Source organism: Balearica regulorum, chromosome 3 (genome assembly GCF_011004875.1).
Source record: "Balearica regulorum gibbericeps isolate bBalReg1 chromosome 3, bBalReg1.pri, whole genome shotgun sequence".
In the NCBI taxonomy this organism is placed as follows: Eukaryota; Metazoa; Chordata; class Aves; order Gruiformes; family Gruidae; genus Balearica; species Balearica regulorum.
The window spans coordinates 118,943,070-118,967,556 of NC_046186.1; the positions used below are offsets into that span (position 1 = coordinate 118,943,070).

The window sequence follows — 24,487 nt, forward strand, 5'->3', positions numbered from 1 at the left end:
ATACACAGGCAGGCTTTCAGAAAAAAGAAATCACGCTAGCATATTTGTTAGCGCACATCGTTCGGCCATATTTCAAAGCGAGAGACTGACATTTATTTTTGCAGTCATGGAGATGTAGTTTACAATTCCATAGTTAATAGCTGGAAATGTTTTCACTTCGCAATAAACCCAACATTTACTACAGTCATAGAATCGAGATTACACCCGGCTTTTAATCGCTGTGTCAAGGAGGAGTTTCAACACTTGTGCAAGATGAGAAGGTCATTGTCTGCTCCCCAGCATTACCGTGCTTACTCCACAAGCTCAGAAAGAATAAAATTCAGAGCTGCATAGACTGTAAGTTCTGCAAGCCAGAAACCAAAGACTGTAAACGCACAAGAAGGGTCACATACAATCACAGCAGATTCATGCTATGTATGCATATTGTCTAGCAAGTTAAGGCAAAAATGCAAGTTAGACTGCAATTACAGACAAGCGTTCAGCATAAGATATGGGCGTTGCAAATGCTGGCATTCTCCTGACAGCAAACAAGTCGTATTTTTGACCTGCACCTTGACAAACCCACCAAAACCAAGCAGATGGCAGACCGTAAATTAACATCTGGAATTCAGTCCCGGGAAAACAGATGCATGGAAGGCATTTTTGTAACATTATGGCAACAGCGGCATTAGTTCTAATGATGTGAAATACCAGGTACCTATTTGCAGAGTATCCATCATTTATATTCTGCCAACTCTTCAAGAAAGTGGGAAAAAAAACCGCAAACAAATTATACTGCTGGTAAAATCAAGCATTCTTCAGCTGATTAAAAAGACAAGTACAATGGCCAACTTGCCCTTCAGCTTAATTTTCTCTCATTCAAGAAGGAATATAGTGGGTTCAAAAATTTAAACCTAAGTCACTTCACACAAAATAAGAAAAAGTAAGCAATGTCTGCTTTGTTTTACACTTCAAACTGATATTAATCGGTCAACATTCAAAAGGAATCCACTGCTGGTCAAATTATGGTTCTAAGTCCCCTTATTTGGTGGCTTTTCTTCCTGCATGATATTTTCTGTCATATATTTTAAATAGCTTTGGCTGCTCCACAAACTCTTTTATTTAAAAGAAAATAAAGATAGATGTTATTTTACAAGGTATTGGGTTTTTTACTTCTTGCTTAAAGGAAGGTAACAGAAAAGATGACAAAATCATTAAGCTTAATCCAAGCTACAGAAAAAAGACTTTTATGTTAGCAAACACAAGAGCTAAGCTGGCTCACACAGAGCTAATGGCAAAACTACTCCACAACAGCACGTTACCAGGACTGAGCGTCACACATTTGTCTCGAATGCAATAGCGCGAGGCACATCAACTAATGAAGACTTCCGGATTAAAACCAAAAAACCCACAAGCCTCATGACCCACGGACTCAAGTTCTCCAAAACTCCTGCTGTCAGACAGCTCTCCTGGTTACCACCAGCCATGTCTTCGGTTGAGTCCCTCGGTGACCCTTCCATATCTGCTCTGCCAAGTCTACCTGGGGACACTACTGTTACCCTCTGGATACTTGGAGAACGTGCCAGGAAGCACATTGTTAAGATGTCCCAGTTCAAAGGCTGCCTTTGTTCCTCAACAAGAAGCCACTTATCTCAATGTAAACAGAGAGTGACATCCACTCAAGTCCAGTTCAACTAAATGGAAGTAACAGCCTGAAACAGACAGTTGTTGCAAACTTCCATTAAAGGTGGTGAAGTAGTGAAAGAAGCTACGTTTAATGTAGTTAGCCCAAGAAAAAGGTCTAAATTAGATATTTTTCTTAGGTTAAACCCTTTCCATCTCTGTCTACAGGGAATGGAGAGCCATCAGTAACTCCAAAGATAATCTACCTCAGCTGTGAGGCACCTCTTTTAGGAGAGGTTGGATTGCCTTTTGGAGATTGTTTAAAGACCAGAGGGCCAACTTGGACAGTTGACACGGAGGCAAATTCCACTCTCGCTATTTTGGCTATGGAAGAAATACATTACTACAGAGACATCATGCCTTTGGCTCATTTAAATAAAAAAGGAAATGAAAATGTGAAATTGAGAAAAGCTTCTTTCCCACATGCAGACAACTGAAATTCAGCAAGTCTGTGTCTAGTTTAAGTCAACAAGGCTTTTCCACAGAAGTCAAAGTATAGACTTCTCAGTGTGGACAAAGTAGACAAGAAATTGCACGCTCTTGCAACACTGCTTACAATCCAAATACTCTCCAATGACTTGCTGAACTACAACATTGTGTAATTACATGGGTATATTAAATCTGAGAACTTCAAGCCCAGAGCATCTTGTAGAAGAAAAAAAAAAATCAATTTTGTTATTACTCGGTTAGTTATGGCATGGTATAATTAGCCTAGCTCATTAAACCTAAGACAATGAGTACAGAGCATCTTGTATAAACTTTATTGGTAATACTGCGTATAATTTGCATCTTGCTGAAAGGAGTAATAACTGAATCAATTTTCTTTTTAAAAGGATAAGCTGCATATTGCTTAATGCTAAAAGAAATTAAGATTTCTACAGAAACTGAAGTTTCTAGTCATTATTCCCTGAAACAGAAGTCATACCGAAAACGGGCTCTTACATCCCTGGCTGGAGGAACCTCACCCTGAAGACTCAGGTAAGTTTCATCAACCTCTTTTCTTCTCTAAACCTCCACACCAACATTCACCCTTCAGTTCTGCTGATTCCCTCCCCCCCGCCCTTAGCCATTTTGCCTCATCATACCCACCACCACCCCGCCACTGGTTTTTGGTGGGTTTTTTTTTTTTCCTCCTCTTCACTTATATCTTCTCAACAAAACTATCTTCTCCTTACCAAGAGAAAAAGTAGTAAAAAATTACTCTGTTGTCATCACACTGTTCTCCCTCTAATTCAAAATTTCTCTATAGAAGTTCCTTCTCTTTGCTATTTAAAATGTGCTTTTGAGAAAGGAGCTGCCTGCTACCTGCAACTCTGTGTGGAGTGTACTTCTAAGCGCTTCCCCCAGTACTTCCTCCCCATCCCCATTTTTCATTTTTAAATAAAGTCTTTCTCAGGCAGTGAAAAAAAAAAAAAAGAGCATAAAAAGAGTACTAAGTAACTGCCTTAAGTCCTATGCCCCTTATACCTAAGAGAGAAAGACTAGCTTTACAACTACTATCAAGATACTCGGGATGGAAGAAGCCTTCCTTCACTATTGAAGATTTACTAATTACTGGTCATAAATAGTTTTTCCAGGAACTGCAGCAGAGAAGGTCCTGGTTATTGAGGGAGAACATCAGTCTCAGGTTTCCAGGGTGGGGAGTTCAACTAGTGAGTTAAGGTGTCCGTGAAAGAACCGTGAAGTAACTAGCATGACTTCTGAAAAACAAATAAAACAAAAGTAGCATTCAGAAGAGTGGTTAGAGTTGCAAATGGGAATTGTTGGTATATTAAAAATAAATTGCATCTTAGACATTAACAGTCTCTGTGTCCTGTCATGCATAAAATTTCAATCCTGTTTTATTTGTCTCACAGTTATATGAATTGTTTACAATATTCACTGATTACAGTTATATTAGAAAACAATAAAACAAGGAATATGAAAAAACAAGTCCATTATTTAAACCTAATGTTTAATTTTGCTTTGCATCGATATTCAGCAATATCAATTGGGAGCAAATAGGTTTTGTGCATGCTATGTAAATAGAACAAAGAAATTTGATCAACAACAGGAAAGGCATACAGAAACAAAAGAATGCAGTGACTACATTAAAAGTCATAAAGCATTTTTAAAAGCATCATTAGATTTAGAAATGTATCAAAAAGTTACCTCTTCTGGAAAAATCTATAAAATTACACAATTGAAATTGCAAAGCACGAGATCGCCTATAACGGGGGAGAAGAATGGAATCTGAAACTTCCCTTTAGAGTTCAAAAAAAACCCAAGCCTTATGGAAGCGCACAGCTGCGTCTGAGTGAAAGAGATAGGCAGCTCAACATCTTGTATCACTAACACAGGGCTTAAGGCAGGTACAAAGAGATTTACTTCCCATGTGATCCATTAAAATCTCCAGATACGTCTAAAGCTCACGCTGTGGAATTGCAGTAATGGAACCGTCCTGGGACCTCAGAGCTCCAGACCACAAATGTCTTTTGTTAAAAAAGCCACCAAAGCTTGAATTTCCATTTAATATCAGTTTTCTACAAAAATATAGATAGCCTATCTAAAACATATGGACAAATACGCTTTTTAACATAAACTTTTCAAAAAATTATTTTATTTTTTATTAAACCTTTAAACATATCTCAACATGCCCATTGGGACAGGACTTCAGGAAAGCATTTCCTACTACTGTTAAGGTTTGGGCACTACCATTTACAAGTTCTAATACCTACCCTCCTAGAACGTGAAACACATACAAATAAAATCACTTTGCCGCACAAACTGAAGAAACAACAGCTAGATAATCTAAGACTGATAATCAATATTGCAAGGGATGATTTTTTTTTTTAGTATTTGCATATAAATAGAAAATGCAGGTAACTTGTCCTATAATTCTATAGTGTAGTATGAAAGCAAAAGCTTGCTGAGGTATTGACATAAAGACTCTGCTTCTCAATCTTTCATCTGAATAGACTCAACACAATGACTGAAAAATTCTCCTGAAGTGACCGTTGAAGATGCAGGCCGAGCATCTTGCAATCCCATCAGCTGCCCCAGCTGCTGTCTGTTCTCATCCAGGCTACTAAACGAGCGGCTCACATACCTCTAAGACAGGAACCTTAAAAGCACATGAAACTAAAAGTTTTCAGCAAAAGCAAAAAACTCAACAGCCCTTGTTTTCGTTTGCATCCTATTTGTAGTACTTCAGACAAGCTCTCCTGCTTTATAGGCTAAGCCTTGCTGTAACACAGGAGCAAGCCTAGCTGTATTTGGGCCAAGCCAACTGATTTGAAAGTTGACCTTTGTGCACGTTGCGTGTAACAACCTCTGCACTTTTGTCCGAGTCCACAAAAAATGTCGCCAGCATAAACTACGATTACCACCTGCCTAGTGACAATTGTGGAGGTTTTTTGTTTTGTTTTAAAATTCAACACATTAAAGGTATTTTTTTTAAATTCTTGTATATGTGTGTGTGTGTATATATATGTAAAAATATGTATTACCTGTCCAAATCTCAGGATTGCCTGTGTTGACATCAAGGTAATGACTAAGGGAGCATTGCTTTACTTCGTGCAAGCTTGCCCTAAATGCTTTCCCCAGATGTTACCTTCCTCATGAGTCTCTAAAGACACTTTAATTAAAACTAAACAGCTGGAAAAAATTAAATTGGAGACAAGTAGTTAAGATGCTACATTAATTAAAATTATCAGTTGATTATAAACCTATCCCATGAATTCCTTCAGCATTACTCTGTTTCAAGACTCGTTTAAGAACCCGTCAACTCACAAGAAGTCTGGCAAGTTATCTGGAAAGGGGTACTGTTCCTGCTTACAGTACACAAAACGTCACTTGCCGTTGCACTTTATGAAGACCTGGCTATTGAACATCTCATCTGTTGAATCAAGCACAAGCTCAGTTCTGTAACAGGTTAATTGATGAGTGAATCCAAAGTCCTGCACGTGAATTTCCTTCCTTAGAAGAGCAACGCTTCATTGCAAATTTCATTCCATGAAGTAGCTTCCACCCCATTACTATTAAGCACTCCAAAATTATAAACGTGTGCATTGAATAACTTGCTGTTCAAGGCAGAAAGCGCAAACGCCCTCAGCCCTCCTGGTTGCTTTAGAGGCAGAAGCTGTACAAGATCGGGCCATGCCTCAGCTGGTGCAGGCAGCGTGTTGCATTTTCTTTCGCATTACCGAGCTCAGCTGCTACGACTGTTTTGCTCAGGAGAATGCTCCAAAGTCTTTCCTATGATCCGGTTGATATTTTTGCTCTCTCAAATTTATTCCAATTTCCAAATCACAACTTCTACCTTGCAGGCACACCCCTCAGAAATGAGTGGATGTGCACTCCGGCTTCATTACACCCACAGCACATCTTCACCACCCTCCTCTCAGCTAAGGGATGCCTCTCCCAGGCAAGCGCGTATTTTACAAATAAAACTACCACGGTGATTTCCAAACACTTGGAATTCAAAACACAGGTATTTCTAAAGAATTTGGTTAATTGTATGAAATACCGAAGATACAAAGAGGTAAGTAAAACCCGACAGAGGGAAATTTATCACCGCCAAGGCAACAGGGAACTTCATCCCGACGCTTACTACTGATGCAGATCAGTGAGCACCGAGTCTCAGCTAACAGCCTGCTAACGCACACCTGAAAGCCACAGCTTTGCTGTTATCAGCTAACCAAATGTTAGTTAACAAAAGCTTTCCAGGAGCCCAGCAGGAAATTTCAAGGAGAATCAAGGAGTACCTTTAGCTTCATTTTAATCAAGCTAAAATGTTTAAGCACAAAGCAGCTACGAGAAAAATTAATGTTATTTAAAAAAACCAAGTTCTACCACTATTTCCATCCCTCTTCGTTATACTGCCATGTCAAACCTAAATTCAGTCTTAAAGGAGTTTTTTCCTTTGTATTTACATTCCAAGGAAGTGTTATATAAATGTATCACTTCCTTATTTCTGCACCAAGGAAAAGAGACCAAGAAGAAAACTCTAGATCTAAAGAAAAAAAACCAACCTGGTCAGTATACAGCTGTCAAACAAGCTCAATAAAATGCTGCTATATCAAGGTATTGATGTTTGAAATGCAAACAGATACTTTCCTTAGTATACTAAGATAAATTAAACTATTTAATTTCTTTCCTAACTCCAAGAGGGCAATTTCCAGGGTTGCCCAAGATGGGCATCTAGGAGTCCCGGGCTTTCAGTGGAATGTAACCCCATCCCCACTTACTTCATAGGAATAACCTTTTTCTCTCTCCTCCCTTCGCCTGGATTTTAATATCATTAGGGAAGTGAAAACAAAACATTAAGGAAAAAGCAAGCGTTCTTGTTTACAGCAAGCTATAAGGCTTTTCAGTAGACTCACAAAAGAGAAACAAAGACGCCCATATGGCCAAAAGCGCAGAGAACACCAGAAGAACAGATTCAGCGTAACTTGGATCCCATACGTCTGGATTCAGATCATGCACAACGCTTTAAAAGGCTGGGGAAAACAAGAGTTACAGGGAATTAAAAGCAATTAAGAAGAGCCTGCTACAAAGATAAGGTTTGAGAAGTAGTCATTGTATCAGAAGTAAGTTTTAGATAATTCTTCAATTAAATAATGAGGTTAATGAATAAAAATGCATGCCATTTGTTTTCTTGCCTGTCAACTTCATTAGCAATCCAAGGGAAATTATTTATGCATATTCAAATTTCTTACTTGTACATCTGGCATAAGTGAATACACTCTTGAATTTGTTGATACATTTTTGTTCTCAAGGAAAACAATTTATTCAAAATATCTGGCGATGATATTCTAATGACTAGTTGAGCATTACTATTGTGAGGCAAGGAAAAATAAAGAGTTTCCATTAGAGAGAAGAGGAAATGTTTACGTAACTTTTAATATTATCATAACAAAAGCACTACCTGGTGCTACTTTTCTGTTAATGTACGCCATAGAGAGAGCATCTTGATATCCTACTGAACTTCTGCATCACAGTTCTAAGAGAATGATCTTGCCTTGCTACAGAGATTTGGAAAAGGAAATCAGCATAACACGTATTGCTTTAAAGATGGTTTTAAATTATTCAGACATTTCTGTTGCTGATTTCTTGCAAAAGCATTGAGAAATCTGAATTTGAAAAGATACGATTGGACTAAGAGAAGCATGTGAATTCACAAATCCTGTTCTCATTTGGAAATATTAAATGCCTTATTAAGTCATATAAAACTTTAAGAAAAAATGTCTTCAAAGTTATCACTCCACTGAAATATCTCTGGTTTGATGAAACTGCATTGCTTAGACAGAAAAATTTGGGCCAGTCCCTCTCCAGAATAAGTTACCCAACCCAGCTCCCCCCTTTCCCTAAGAAGGGGCAGAAACACAAGGGGACCTGAGATTTAAACCATATTTTGCCTTCATTTGAGTGCAGCAGCCTGCACTGGAAGGGAAGCAGAGAGCACCTCTAGCACAAAGAAAACTGCTAAGAACTACAGAGAATGCTTCCGCTACTACATTTCTCCTTGTCTCTGTCTCATTAACTTGTCTCCTACAAAGGATTTCTGCTTCCAAAACCCTGGCTACCTCTCACTTCCAGAGAAATAATGACATTAAAGAACAACAAGGAATCAGTCCAAGGAATTCTGCTGAGATAAAGTTACCACCACCACAAAAAAAAAAAAGTTATATGGACCATCAAGAAAACCTACAGTACTTCTTTAAAGGATTTTTTTTTTTAATGAAGCAATTGAAAGAAAGAAAGAAAGGTGAGAAAGTTAATGCTCACGTGCATAAAAATGAATAGACAGATGGCCAGACACAACCCTTTCCTTTACTCTTCCTCTTCTTTCCCCTCGTGCCGAAAGTGATGTACATAAAAAAAGAGCGCAGCATCTGTCCTGAAGATCGGCACAGGGCTGATCCAAACCACAGCACAGCCTGACATGGATACCCAAAGGAGTCTGCAAGGATGGAGAGAAAGGGGACTTGGGGGGACAGGGGGGTGGGCTGAGCAAACGCATTTTCTCAGAGTAAATAGCAAATAAGCTATGGAGGTGAGTAAGAATTCAGTAATATTCCATTAAACTATTTCTCTTAAAAATCAGATTAGACTTGCATTATCTCAGGTGTCCTTGTTACCGTGACAATGTACATACACTGTTAATGGCTCTAATACCATTAAACTGTTTCTTCTATAGTTTAAACTGAAGAATTAGCAACAAACCTTGTTTCTCCTACTTGCAAGTACACGTACACCACAGTTACGTTTGCATGTTCGTCACTGGGGAGGCAGAGAACAGTTATTATACCATACGTGCTGTCATAGCAATCGATTAATCCACCAGATACCCCTGCTGGTTTAACCAATCTTAGAAAGAACAGAAACGTGAAGAACATCTTTGAGCTGGTGAAGCTACTGTGCAAAGTCCAAATCCAAAATAAACCGTGAAATAACAAACGCTAGCAGCTGAAAATGTTTTTCATTGCCTTCTCATGTCAAAATTAGAAAAAGTTCAATTTACAAACATGTAAGAACATAGGTACTATAACCAGGTGGGCATAAATGCAGCAAAATAAAGCCTCAGCCTAAAACCCTCTTAGGGCTCATTCTGCCAGCCCTGTAAATCTGAATTTCACCAGTTCATAGCAAGCAAACAATGGGGATGATGTTAAGACAAGGTCCATACTACAAAACATGCAAGAACTACTCTCAGCTACACTCACGCCAGAGCCTCCTAAATAACGCTTCTGCCCTCCACAGAACAACAAACGTGATTTGAGCCTTGACCATATTTACTAAAGTTCTGTGGCAAACCTACTTTCATTTTATTTTTTTAAATACCAGCAAGGGAGAGGTGCCAACTCCTCTCCATTCTTCAGCCCATGTAACAGTTTGTGAAACAGCAGCCTGAAGAACAAAATCCATGTGAATGAGGGGAGGGAGGATGAGATCAGACCTAAAACCCCCTAAGCGAATAATTTTTTTTTTTTTTTTTAATATAGTCTCTAAAACTGTATTTTAGCTTTTGCCGTCATTAGAACAATGCTGGTAGGAATTGTAGTACAGTCTGCCATGTCAGTACATTAGCTGTTAAGGTTATGTATTTAAAGAGTTATTGGCTTAATTCAACCACTTGCTTGCCATCTGCTACTTACTTGTGGTTTATGCATTTTAATTATTCTGGAGACTTTCAAGATCTCTACTTTTTAATAACCTTCTGTCACATTCTCAGTTATCAAAACACTCAGAAAACAGCTTAGGTTTTGGGCAAACGTTACATAAGATGCAGATAACGAAAATAATGCCAGAGGTTACTGTCCACTCTCAGCATAAAGACATTACTGGTTATAGCCAAGAAAACGTTGCTCAGGTGGTTGAAAACGTTCCCTGTCCCCTCCCTTCCAATCTTTGTTTTTTTTTTAAAAAAAAAAAAGATCAGCGATAAAGATATTCCCATACTTCTGCCCTTATGTTCAGTTTTTTCCCAGAAGCACCCAAGACTAGCTTCTTCCGACTTGTGCTTTCAGAAGCTGTTCTTAAAAATGAGAAAAGTTTATGTAATGAAAAGATTAAACCAAAAATAAAGTTACGTAACTATAAAGATGCAGACAGAACAGCCAAAGGGTGTAATATTAATAGCCAAAATCAGAGACCTCAGCTTAGTTTTCCAGCAGTAACTGTTCAGGTTATAAAAATACACGTTAACCTTTAGGAAGAACAGCCACCGAGGCAGATTACTCCGTAACGTTACAGAAAGCATGCTAGCTTCTAGCGATGCAGAGTTTTCGGAGGTGGTGTGGTAAAGCAAAATCCACGTACAACACACACACACACACAGAGGTAAGCAGATGCACTTGCAAGAACAGGCTTTTTTTTCTACAGACAGCCCACGTGGAAGAGCAGCTTTGGCAAAGACGCGGTATTTGTGAAACCCAACTCAAGACAAAGGGCGAGCCTACATCGCTTCCAATACTTTCCAACGCTATATTGGTGGAGTTTTATAAAGCGATCATTCATCATTTTATACATGCATAAAAATGATGATGATTATTGAATCGTGGAGGAAAGCCACAAGCAAAAAAGGTGGACAACAGTCATCTAGTCATTATAAGTATAGATTGTACATTCATATATAGCGTGACCACGCAAGATAAACTTCTTTTTAAAAGCACTTTGTCTCTAGCTTCATCCATAATGCATCCCCAGACCTTTTTCAAAAGAAGCAAGGGTTACAGACAGACGCATCTCCTTCTCAATTCCTAAAATAATGCAGGAAATAGAGGTACTCGCTGCAGACTCCCCATAATTAAATTAGTTTAATGTAGTTTCATGTTTATAATAACCACACGAAATACCAAGATGTCCAAACAGAAAAGGAGGGATCAAGAATTTTATCAAAAATAACTACGAGCCGGCTTAAGCCCTAAATTCTCAGAGATTATAGCACAAAATACACAATGCATTCACAGAGGAGACAGAGAGAGAAGATCCAGCTGTTAATTAGGAGAGCACAGATACCAAGATTTAAAACTAGGTTTAATTCCATGCTGTATCCAAGAAACTTAAAGGCTCAAAGAAATCAATCTATGCATTTCCCATACGTTCCCCAAAACAATAATACTCCTCCATCCTCAGCCCTTCACACAGGGAGGCTGTGACCCTACTCCGTGAGTACCAGAGACAGTCGGAAAGCTGCCTGGGTACTTTGGGGTAAATTGTGCGTGTCTATGTGCTGACCGCTCCTCATCATGGGAGTGGCTTCCGTCAGCATGGGAAAAGCACACCTGAAGAGGAAGATCCAAATGTTGTTTAAAAATAATAAAAAATTAAAATGCTTCTGTATGCTAGCAGCATTTTTTCCAAGGCTGTGACTGGCAGTATTGTAAAAACGTATAAATTGCGACAGTATTGTCACATATTATCAAAAAGAAAAGGGATGTGACTTTTTCAGTCCTTCAGGGAATGAAGCAGTATTTTAAACTTATTAAACTACCTTTCCTGTAGGCACAGCCCTCTGGAGGTAGATGGCAAGTATTTCCAGCACTGCTTGAAAGAGAACTTTGCAACATCTTTTGCAGGTCACCAGGTAAGATTTCTCCCGCACAACAGAACAAGATACCTTCAGAAAATTTTAACGCTATTTTCTCATGGTAGCCAGAGCTCCAGCACAAAGTAACCAAGCAGTAAGTTCTCAGAGCTTTTATCTTTCAAGTGGCTTCACTATAGAGAGACATGGCTCTGCAGCACATAGAGAATGGGGACGGAGACGTGCGCGTGATTACAGATCGCTCTTCGTGGAAACAAGTAAAGGGGATCTGCGTTTCAGCTCAGGCAAGATAGCGAACAAAATGACCCGAGACAACTTTTGTTCTTAAAAGAGTCCAGAAGGTAGCACAGGCACATCTCATCCACCATCAGCAACTCGGACAATTGAGAAAGAGGAGGGAAGTTTCTGATGGACAACGAAAGCGTCTGCCCCTAACCTTCATTAAAAGTCAATGGGATTTCAGCTCCTGATTCTCATTACTGCTTTTGAAAATCTCCCCTTTTGTCCTGCGACTGCGGACCACAGATGAAAGCAAAAGCATTTCTGTTCGAGACAGACAGCAGCCACTTCAGCTAAGGCTGACCGGGAAAAGTGCGAGTTTCACTTCTCCCTCAGCTTACAGGGGTTTTTCTATTTGCGCAGTATTGATCAGCCGGTAAGTAATAACCAAATTACACCAGAGTCGGCAGTTGCGATCAATCCGCGCTCAGATTCAAACATGACCTCTCTCACCAGCTGCAACCTGGAAGCTTTGGGGGTGTTTCATCATAAAGCAGTAAATACTTATTTGCTCAAGCGCTGGTATGAAACATGAAGAGCGTATTTACCATTTACCAGTAGTAAACAAAACCACTCCACTTTCTTTCTCATTGTGAAATACTCCATAGTTACACTGAAGTATTCAGTGATAAAAACCATCATGTATGTATACACAATGCCACTCAAAAACTATCTTTTGCCATGTAAGTACTGAAAGTGTAAAGAATTTTACTGATGAAACAAGATGTTTAATTTAAACACTAGAGTTACTGTTTTGGCACCATTTGAAGGCCCGACTCCCTTACAATCATAATTTAATCCTAAAATTCCAACAAAACAAACAAAATTTTCAAACCCCAACATGCAGTTTCTGCTTCCAAAGTCTGTTATTTCCTACCTGGCAGTGGTAGCCCTCAAAACCCCTAAATAAACCCCAAAGAAAACAAGGAAGCTATTGCAAGCTTTAGTGCCTTTATAAACAGATATTCACATTCCTTTTAATTGTTCCGTGATAAACAATAAAGACCTTCTGTTTTAGAAAAGGAGATTTAGCAGCTTTTTCCACCAAATTTCCTTCTTAAAACCAGGATTAAATAACTGGTGGGCAGTAGAAACCAATCCCCATACACATACTGAAAAACAAGTCATCCAGGACAGCATAACAAGCTAATCCATTACTTCTTTGATTTGTTTGCTTGTTCAGGGGCTTGTGGGTTTTAGTGATTAACATAAGGTTTTTAGATATTGTTAACAACTCAGACTGGCAAGTGCAGTTTGCCATGGTGCAGTTTTGAAAGTAAATTTAAAAAAAAAAAAAAGATCTTGGAAGCTACTGTGAGCTTCGCAAGACAATACTCTAGTCGTAACTGTGCTATACACACAGAAACAATGGAATACTTTCTCCTACACACCCTGTACTAGATTGAAACGCTGTAATAAAAAAAGCATATATGTGTATGTGAATGCACATCTCTATTTTAATAGTTATTGCTTATTAATGCGCCCAATAGCAAATTCCCAACAGGTACCACGTTTGGCTCACTCAATTATAGCCCCTTGGATATTCCTGTTTCTAGGAATACAGCACACCGCTTCACATCACTGCCCTGCTCAGCTTTAACTACTAGAGTGAATATATAAAAATATATGTGCCACTCCACGACATCCCAAATAGCTACATGTTGCTGAAATAATTGAACTGTCAGTCATTACAAGGCAACCTGTGAACGTAAAAGAGAAAAAAAAATTATTTAGAGAAGGTGGACTTAGCTGATGACATTTATTCCTACAAGGGAAGAATGGCTCCAGATGTCAGTGCTATCAGAAATAAGTGCAGGAGCTTTTCTTCCATACTTTATGCAAATTTAAACTTATTCCTGATGACAGGGGCAGAGAGAGGAAATGAGCCTGTCCTGAGAAGCCAGAGCCATTTAGTTTTTAAGACCAAGAGCTACCTACTCCAAAATACTATTAAGAGGAAGAAATGCCTTACTGGGTAAGGCTAATGGTCTGTCTAGCCCAGCGTTTTCTCCCTGATGGGAGCAACAGAGGACGATGTTCAGGGAGAACGTGTCAGCCTGGCAGCTGCCTGCGGTCCCTTCTCCTTGCATTCCCCCTGCATCCCTAACTGCTCCATTAAGGATGTTAGAGCAGACATTTACGTCCAGTCCTTTCACTATCTATTTATGACCCGTTGACTATGAAACTGTCTAATCACTTTTACAATAAAAAGATTTAGAGGTTGAGAAGTTTAACACTGACGCTACCTCCGTTCTTCTGAAAGGCTACGGGGCAGCCAGCCCTCCCTCCCACAGGGCGCGAGACGGCCAAAACAGACCAGTTTGGTAAAAAGTTGGTCCAGGAATTTCACGGCAATAGCAGCAAGCAATTTAAAATGCATTTTGCATTAAGAAAGTTGGCATTTGGAGGCTGCTGCACGATGCCAGAGCCCAAATTCCCCACACCCATAAACATGGGACAACACGCTATGGTCAAACACCAGACGCAGAGGAGCAGCCGCAGCCGAGCGGCGGGTAATGCTCTCGGAAGGGTAACATGTAAAGAGAGCATCCAGTCTAATATGCTTATAACGTAACTTTTTTTTTTATTGTTCATAAATACTTTTAAGATTCTTTTACTGAAAAATAAGTTACAGCAATCGCACTTCCTCGCTTTTCTCAATGCAAGTATATTTTTTCCCCTTTTTAATAAAAAGGTTTTCTTAGTTTTGAACATTACACATTGACCACTCTGGAGTCATCTCTACGGAAGTTTCACAAACTGACATTCTAGTCAAACGAGTTGCCTTCCTCACAGTTTGAGGCAACAAATTGCTAAACCCCAGCTTAGCGAGCACCTGCTATAACTAAGAGTTACCCTGATCCCACGGGGTTCGTTAGCGCCGCTTTAGATTGCCATTCCAGTCAAGTAAGTCTCCTCTGTGTAGTTGCTGTCGAAAGCTTGTTGTGAACAGTTACAGATATATGAACTCGCCTGTAAGGGTAAGCTCTACAACAACAAAAAATTCACAGGAAAGGAAACAGTATTATTTCATAATTATGCTTAAGCACTATTACTCAAATTATACATAGACACTATAAAGTCAAAGCAAGGCTTATGCAACCTATTTGATCTCATACGTTTACAGTTTTCATATATGAAAAATATCTTGGCAACATAGTTAATAGCCATAAAAGCACCTCTTCGCAACCTGCAAAAGCCACTAAGCTTTTTTTACTTCCTAAGACTAATATGCAAACTCAATTTAACCCAATACCTTTCATGAAATATCAGGACTGAGACATCCAAAAGCACAGGAAGTCAACTAACATCCAACCCCAACTCATGCTTTCAAGCTTGTCTCAATTCCCCTCATTATGCTTATGCACAACAGCTATCACATAGTAAAATACATATATACACACACACACACACCACACAAAGTATACCTAGAAGTAGCACTTCAAAGCTGCTGAGGGCAGGGGAGGGGGGGGGAAGAAAGAGGAATAAAAAAACCTCACAAATGAATTTGCAAGGGCAAATTATTAATTATCCCAGTTGGAATTTAGCCAGTCAAGCCTGACATCTAAATTCCATGGTAAGTCTACAGTAGAGTTAGGTGAAATTTCAGGAGGTAAAAGTTTATTTATTAGAAATGGTATGTAAAGTGAAATACCTCTAGCGTTTCAGCAAGTAGCTCTGGCTGATACCAGCCTCTTTACTCCACATCATCTCAGATCTTTTTCCTCCCCATGTACAAAACAGATCCAGCTAAACTTAATAAAACTTTAAATGAGTTCTTAAAAATTATCAACATATATTTTTCTTGTTGGAAGGAAAAGTGTTGGACAAGTAAAGCAAACAAATTTATTTCTAAATAGGCCTTCAAGCAAAAACCTAAGTTTCACCCAGATATTTGCCCAGCGCTATTCCTGAGCCCTACTATGATAAAAAAAAAAATCAATCCAAAACAGTGGTTAAATTTTACATCTCACCCATAAGAAAAGCATGAAGAATGACTTCCTTGGCTTTTTTTCTTCCCCAACACGCATGTGTGCATAAGTGAAGCAGCTTCCAAAGGTTTGTGCTGTTTTGCATCACACAAAGCCAGAATCAAGTATGCAAAAGGTATAGTTGGACACTAGAAAACATATCTTCAAACTTTCCACCTCCAAACTACAAAATGCAAAAATTTCAGTTTTAAGGCGCTGAGATCCGACTTCAAGTATATACATGTACCTCCACATCAATGCACATGTGATAGAAAAAAAATAAAATAATCCCAACTCCATCCTTTTTAACCATTTCAGAGTTTTAGGAACATATGGATCATGTATTCTTATCGTATATAGTGTGATCCCCTATAAAGATTCTCACAAAAACCTAATAGTGAGTCTAGGCTGTCCATTTGCTTGAGGAATACATTTATCATGATTTAAAAAAAAAAAATAATCTAGAGTTTCAGGATGGTTACGCCATTTAAAACTGTCAAACTTATGACTACCTTCATGACCAACCGCTCATTCACCTGAATTTTGAGGTCAATTGTATTTAGCATACGACATTTGAAAAAATTAAGAGTATTTTAGAAAATTTAATATTCTATCAGACTTTACAATCTAGGAATCCATATATCTCCTCCTGAATCTTGTACAGCTGTTTTAAACATATAGAATGACCCAGAGCAGCTTTTCCAAAACAGAAAGTCTTAAAGCAGCCTCCTGACGTTTCTTCCTAACTATTCCTCCCCACAAATGAAACAACACAGCAAAGGAGAAGGTAGGCACAGACAAAAACAGAGTAATAGGTTGAGCTGGTGAGACAGGTAACTCCATATTATGGCCAGACTATACCACTTGACATGCTAAAATAGACATTGGCAAAGGTAAACGTACAAGAACTCGAAGGTTCTTGGAGCTCTTTGTATTACAAAGACAGCTGCAAACACGTAGCTGTTAGCGTTACTGATTGAGAAAGAGATTCATTTATTTCAAGTAGCAGCTAAGCAACCTTTGACCGCTGTAAGACCTGACAACTTTAATTAGTTTTAGCTTAAAATGGAACCAAACTTGGCTTTGGCATCTCTCCAAATAATTTTATCCCAGACTGCTCTCTGTTGCTAGTGGAGCATTGCAGTATAATTACTTTAATCTCTTCATAGGCATGTTCCATTTGCTAGCATTCCAAGGAAATTTACAACCCTAACATATACCTCAAAAATAAAAAAAAAAATAATTTATTTCTCACATTAGTGAAGCAAAAATTAACAAGAAGCATTCATCCCTCACTGGCCTGAAAAGATAATTTCAACTTTTTTGAAAGTTGGTGTGCCAAACTTATGTTCATCGCATTCAATTACAGACACCGGACAAAACAGCTCCATGCATTGTATGAACAGCAAAGCTGCTAGACCCGCTTGTAGGGTTGGGTTGTTTTTTTGGTTGGGTTTTGGGGTTTTTTTTTCCGGTTTAGCTTGTGTCATTCTAGACAAGAAAATGACCATCTGGCACCAATTCCAGACATATTAGCAGCTGTAACTATTTCCAGATTAAATAATGTTATCGCATTGCCATAAAACACTAACACCACTTAAAGATTCTGCCAGTCTGATTTGCCCGCTTCATCCACATACTCAACAGAGACAGAAAATAGCTGGACAACCTCTTTTTGCATAAAGTCAAAATTATCAAAGGGAGCAGGAAAGGGGACCCTTCAGCAGACTATTTTTTTTCTTAGCTGTCCTAATCCACACTCATATTTCCCACATTTTTCTGTTGAATTACACAAGGTGGCCCGCCCGCTTTGCGGAACGAGTTCTGAAATTAATATTGGAGTATGCAACAGCACACACAGCTGCAGGTAAAATAGAGGTTGTCCTGACCGTAGCCTGATGCCAGTAACTCCTGGTAATCCTGTTGTGTATATAGGGGTGCTCAGATAGACTTTGCCCTTGTATTAGATTGCCTTCCAGTTGAGCATTAAGCAACAAGTAGACATTTATAATTTGTTTCATTCTTTGCAGAACTTATAGGTATAGAAACGTATACATCACAGGGCTTTTTCTTGGCAGGCTTTTGGTTTGGGAAAGTTACCACTTTAAAAGTACACGTTCACTATCATGGAGGACAAGTTAATCTCACACTTCAAATGGAAGGCAGTCGTCCTTCGTTTCTGGATGAAGCCTCAGGACTTTAGCCCTGTCCCTATGAGAACCGCTCCCTGCACAGCTGAGCTCTTACTCTCACAGCAGAAACTCACTGTATGCCCCCAGAGGAGAATTGTCAACCGTGATCTTCAGCCAAGAAGAAGAGAAGACATTATGGATTTCCCACTGTATTTCAGAGTGCAATTTTCATCAGAGGATGAACTTAATTAAAATAAGACAGGACAGCAGAAGTAATAAAAAAATCTTTTAATTACATTTCTACAGTTTTGGATTTGTCCTCAAGCTAGACATCCAGACTGCCTCAGCCTTCGCCAAAAATATGAAAAGAATTCAACTGTACAAAGTTTTCCTGACCAAGCAGAAAAGCACTGAATGTCAAGAAAAATTACTACTTTCAATTTGTGCATCGCTACCAAAGAATAACTTGCAGGAACATGGAAAACAGACCACTTTTATTCTGAAAAGGCAGAACTTCATAAAAAAAATGAATACATTTCCATGCACCATATACAGCGTGCGCTTTCTTCCGTACAAAGCCCTATGCAGCAGGTCTGCGTTTTCTTCCCCACATTCACCACCACAAAGCTCAAAAAGCCCAACTCCATAAACGTTACTACACAGCGCCTGTAAAGGGTTTAATTAAATGCTGTTGATACCAACTCTTTATAAGCCATCAGCGTGGCAACCTCATATTGGCTCCTTCTTCAGCAAAATAAAGGCGGCCGTAGGGACGTTATAATGCTTAACGACATGATGCTCTCCTGGGGCACCCAGGTACCAGGCTAACAAGCCACCAGGTCATTCATTGGCAGGGAAGTAGGGTGTAACACAAAGAAAATAGCAGGGGAATTTGCTCAAGTTGCCCAGGCGACAGCAAAGCAACATGGTGAAAAAAATTCACGGTCGCCCAGCGGCCGGGAAAGCGCTGGGGCGAGCTCGCAGCCAGGCCACCCCGCGCAGGATTGGGCTTGCAGCACACTCTAGCGACCCTAAGCCTCCACAATATAAAAACCTAAGTAAATCCAGTGCTGCACTCACTGGGAAAAAAGAAAACTAAAGACCAGTAATTTGAACTCTGCCTCGGTTTATAAAATAGTTCATGCTTGTTAGGAGGCAAAGGTAGACCAGCATCGATCTGGGATCACTGACCTTTTGCTCTCAATATAATGTGAGGGCAACTGTGATTATCATACAGCTTGCCATTTCCTTGGATCAGATTTAAACATTGATAGTTAATTGTTTATGAGCGATGGCGTTACACTTTGTCTTACTGGCTGCGAACAGCATCGTACCTGCGTGGAGAAGCCACAGCAGCATGTGCAGCACACGAGCTTCAGCAGGGCTGCACCAGGATGTCCCCCCACCCCCAAAAACCACCACACCGTGGCATCTTCTTGCCCAGTTTCTACGTTACAAGTAAGGTCCACACTGTGAAACCTAACTGAAAGTCAGCAGCTTTTACAGGTGGTTCAGTTTCATAGATGGAGGTTACTGTAATGAACAGTCCGTTGGCAAAACAAAAATAACTACAGACACAGGCTACTTCACTCTCTCCCCCGCAATGTAGGCATTTCATAATTACCTTGCACACACTATCAACAAAACCTATTTATATGCAGTCCTTCACTAAGGTTGGAAAGATGAAATAAATTTCACCGAATGGCCGACTTCCACATTTTCATGCCCTTGCCCTGGAGAGTTTGGGGTTGGCAGTTTCCAGGGAGGAGTTAAAGCTCAGAGACAGTCCCTTCTCAGAGTAAAGTGTTCCTTTGGGGGGTTTATCACCAAGAAGCTTCCAAACTGCTGTATAATTACAGCCCCAACCCACAAAACCCTGGTCAAGTGACCTTCTCTCGCTCCCTCACATTCTTTAGCACATCTAAACATTCCCTCATCTTCTCATAAATTAAAAGCATCCGTTTCTTCACGTCCTACGGTTTTACTGTCAAACTTCACAATCTGTAGGCGTTATCTTAATCATTAAGAGTTGGGTCCATGGACTTCCAAGGTGAGCTTCAATAAGTCAAACCCATCAAATCACTAACAATTTCTTCTGCACGTGCCCACCTGTATTTGAGCACTGACTTCTTCCTCCCGCTAATTTGTGGCATTTTGGTTTTATTTTCTCCCCTTTCCCCGTTTTCCTCAGTGCTGTCTGCGCCTTCACTTCTCCTCCCCTTGCTTCAATTTTTTCAAGTGTTTTTTATTTAAAGAAGCTTTTCCAATCATTTTGCCATGTCTATAGTTGTTGTTCTTGCTTCTAGTGCAAGCATGAATTATTGGTAAATCCAAAACCATGTACGCTTTACACACAGTTTCCGATATTCTCTCCATAATGACTCTGCAGAACAGCTACCATTACACCAAGACAAGTGGAATTGCATTTGGTACACCTGGTAGTACCGCTTCAGTCAGGAATATATATATACACACACACATATATATATTTAAAACCATTCTGGAGAGTTTAAGTTTCAGACTGTTAAGAACATCATGACTACAGCAAGTACTTATAATGGATCATTGTACTTACTAATGAACAAAGCCTGTTGAAACACCAAACTACATGATTATTGCTTAATTTCTAGATGTGGATACACCTCATTGCCTCTCTGTACAGACTATACTTTGAAGCTGAAATAATGAACTACCGTGATTAGAGAGCAGCTTTTAAAGAGAACGAAAATTAGTGCCTTTTTATTAAATAGCAAGGGGAAAAAAAAACTTCAATGAGAAATAGCCCTTTAACACATCATTTTTCAGGACTTGTATATGTCCTTAATTTAAGTATGAACAATCCTTCTGAAGTGAATGTGACTATGCCTACACTAGAATTTAAGAACTTGTGCAGCTTTTTCCAGGTTCAAGGCTTAAACTCAAACCTATTCAGTGACACAAGTGCCTCATTTAAAATCAGCGTTGTCGTAAATCTTGCAAGCTATTATATACAATGCAGTTAAGCTTCAGAAGAAGAATGTGTTAGCACCAAAAAAAGTCACCTGTGCACTTTGAAAAGCAAACATTTAGGACAAAGCAGAAGAAAGTTGCTTTGCAAGTACTAGACTGAATTTTCTGATCCTTAAGCTGAAATAGTTCACATAACTGGAGAATGGAAATCCTACATCCATGAACACATCGGCTTCTCCCAGCAAGGATTTCAAAACAAAAAAGTGAGACACCATTTGCATCATTATTAAAAAAAAAATCCATAAATAATTTTTCAAATCCCTTTCTTTCCATTGCCTTCTCCCATCAGCTATCTTCACACAGGCATGCACGTTACATGGCAGGAAGTTCAATTAAGATACTATACAGAAAAAGAAAAGAGCATTTAAAAGATGATCTAATTGAAAGAAAGATTATACAGACTCCTGTCATATAAAACCAGTACTTTTATATGTGCACCACTAAAGTTTATTAATACACTTACCTCAACCTTGTTAAGAATTAGCCCAGCATGGAATACCTGGACCAATTTGAACAAAAGTTGATTTAAAAGCCTAGGGCTGTTGCACAACTGGTTTTATTTCCAGTTTATATGCACATTTGCTTTCTTACCTAATTCATAGATTTATCGTATGCACTCACAAGAGGTATATTGCAAGGGAACAGAATTCAGGATCATAACTTAAAACTCTTCAATCTCACTAATTATAGAGGATTTCTCTTCAGTATTTACACAATGCTGATGATGCGGACTATTTACATAGCTAGTCTGGAAAAAAAAACACTTACAATGCAACTAAATTAAAAAAATTACAATACAACAAGTGCAAATATATACACACATTACGTGTTGCAGTATAGGCAGTGAGAACAAAATACTATGTCAGAAGTGTATAAACATCAACTAAAATCCTGTGCCTAAAAAAAAAATATAACTCCAAGAAAAAAAAAGCACCAATTCATAAGCTGATTTCATCACAACCAGAGAGCACCCCAAATTCTACTTCTTAATGTTAAATCATTCTCCATTTCACCAGACTAACTCCAAATTTGGAGCTCTCTATTCATTCCAGGACTGCAGAAAAATTAGACCCAAGCTAGAACAAGAAAATATTAACCAAATTATATATTTGGCAAGACTGCGTGAGATAGCGTTGGTTAACAAAACAAAGCCAAAGCAGTATTTCTAGCAGGAGAAATGTTGCATTTGGCCAGAGAATTTAAAAAATAATCCTTCGATCCAGTTAGAGACCATGCCGGGCAAGAAAGACTACTTGGTTTGAACAGATCAAAAAGCGTCTGTCCCCTTTTCCTAAAGCCATGTCCTTCCCCCTCGCACAGAAGCGGGTCCTTAGCTAGGGCTCCCCAACTCATGACTGGATCCTTTCTTGCTGGGGAGTGGTGCTTCACCATCTTCTGCACCAAACCCAATGCATGCCTGTCTTGATTCCTCCTCTCCTTAAACAAACAAACAAAAAAAGGAAAATAAATTCACGAGTAAGGAGTCCAGCAAGGGTAGCAGTGCCACTGATAAACGTGATCCACATTCCAAGCCAGGGACAGGGAACGATACGCTTCAGTTTTCAATTCAATCAAAGCAGAAGAGTAAACTTCTTAGTCCATGTCCTGGCTAAAAAAGGAACATGTCCTAGCTTAGCTCCATCATGTCTGCACCAGCAAATTGACTTAATTGTCAGCAGGGGATTATGAAATATGAAGTGACTCCAGCGGTGCTCAGGGGAGACTCCCGAGGCACGGTGTCTATAGCAAAGACACCAAGGAGCCATCCATCTCACTCTCACCCCCAGGCAAAGCAGAACAACCTTGGATATCTAAAAGAGGCAGACAAGGAAGAAGAACAAAACTCGGCTTTCCTGGATGATTAGCACTGGCCCAAATAAGTGGTTTTAGATACATCAGCAGAGCTGCACTGGCTGTTGAAACCAAAGGTTGAAGGTCATCATTCGAGACACCGATTTGCAGTGATGAGGCTACATCTGATACAGCTCATAGGGGCCTTTCTAAGGAGAAAAGGCAACACCTTTGGGCTTCCCCGCGCCCATCCTTCCCCCCAAGAAGAATAAGGGTAGAAAGAGTAAAAGGGAAGCTACAGTCAACACAAGTTGCTCTGCTGGGTGCTAGCCACTAGAGGATCGGAGAGAAGAGGACAGTGGCAGAGATATTGGGAAGTATGCTTTCTGGCTCAAGTCCTGTTTTGGGTCTGATGATGGCAGCGTGAAGGAAGGTGAGAAGCCAGATGTATCTCAACCCCTGGGACAGAGGCACTAAGAAACAGAAATACTCCCACCTCAAAACACCCCTTGTGCTGTCTGTCAGGGGATTCACTTTAAATTTAAGAAACAGTTTTTATTTTAATCTAATCTCTTACTGATGGTTGGGGACTAGTCTGAACTAGAGTTGCAGCCTCTGCAGCTCTAAACTCCTGACCTAAAGAGCCTTTGGGCTCTAAGCCCTAGCAAAACACCAAGCTCAGGCCTCCTAAGCAGGTTCATTTTTGCCAGAAAGGAGGTACAAGGTAGAGAAATCACTCTCTGTGGCGAAACAGCCCTAATACTGATCACTCAGCCTCTGAAATCCTGGGTTTTGTCATCCAGTAGTAACAAACCAAAACAATCCTGTAATTAGCTGGGGCATGGCCAAGGTTAGAACTGCCAGTAAGCAAAGCTCTGCCATGACACAAAGCAAAAATCGTCTTGCCTCCAGCATTTGGAGGTGCCTTCATCCAAGGAATCAAAGCAAAACTAAGAACTGCTGTATTTGTCCTAGTCCAGCCTTCCCCCAGGGTAGATTCAGTTGGTGTATTTTTGAAGGTAATAGTCAACCTAAAATGAAAATTGTCACAGAACTTGAGAAATAAGAATAAGTTGTGCATATATTCTGGATTTCTGTTACTTTCCCCAATATAGTTTAGTGAACTCCACCAGGAAAAATCCACCATTTTTCAGTGACTGACTATTCTGGAAGTCATCATAAAATTGGATTTTAATTGCAGAAAGAGCAATATCAGGACTCAGATTTGCAGAAATTCAGAACTAGTCGAGTAGTGACCTGGACCATGCTGCCCAACGTAGTCACTTCAATAGTGACAGGATGAAAAACCAACTAGAGTTTCTCTGAAATAGGTTATACACCACAGATTCTTCAAAACGTAAAGGAAATGAGTTGCCAGTTAATATTATCTGGCATATCAAGTCACTGGGAAGACTTACACTCCTCTATAACCTGGTTTGATAGAGTTGAAAGCAATACCATCTCTTTCTAAAATAAAAAGTTATTTCACATGACACAAGAGAACAGTTCTCTTGAAAAAGCAATATGGTTCACACTTTAAATTTAAGAGCATTTCTAACATAGATTTGCAATGCAAAGCATTCTAAATACAAATCAAATATAGCTGACAGAAC

The 24,487-nt window shown here is 39.4% G+C and overlaps 1 protein-coding gene across 1 annotated transcript in view; it reads right to left on the minus strand.

Moving 5' to 3' along the window:
• Positions 1-24,487, minus strand: part of MACROD2 (mono-ADP ribosylhydrolase 2) — an 889,996-nt gene that overhangs the window by 827,783 nt on the left and 37,726 nt on the right. The gene's annotated exons all lie outside the window — the stretch shown is intronic.